Source organism: Penaeus monodon, chromosome 15 (genome assembly GCF_015228065.2).
Source record: "Penaeus monodon isolate SGIC_2016 chromosome 15, NSTDA_Pmon_1, whole genome shotgun sequence".
Lineage (NCBI taxonomy): Eukaryota > Metazoa > Arthropoda > Malacostraca > Decapoda > Penaeidae > Penaeus > Penaeus monodon.
The window spans coordinates 20,571,658-20,572,088 of NC_051400.1; positions in this window are offsets into that span (position 1 = coordinate 20,571,658).

Below are 431 nucleotides of genomic sequence, written 5' to 3' on the forward strand. Positions count from 1 at the left end.
GTCTTTACGCCTATAAAGATACTAAATAATTTAAAGCAACAGTAAGAATCTTTTTCAAGCCAAATTATAAGTTTTTTCATAACGAAAACGTGGTAAAGTACCGCGAACTCAAACAAAAGCAAAAGCAACCATCACAAGTTTTAATAATAAAGAGGGCTAAACTAAATCTCCCCCCAGAAAAATTAGAGAAAAATAATTCTTATAAACAAAATTTTGCATATTCAGCTATAAAAATAAAGCAAAACCACCTCTTCTATATTCAGTGTTAAAACCAGATACTAGTTCAGATTCTCCTTCGGCAAAATCAAAAGGAGTTCGATTAGTCTCTGCAAACATGAAGCCAAATCAAATTAAAGATAAAGGAAAAGTGAACCACAGTAATTTATACATCACGCTGATAATCTAAGTAAACATAAATCAAAACCCCCACC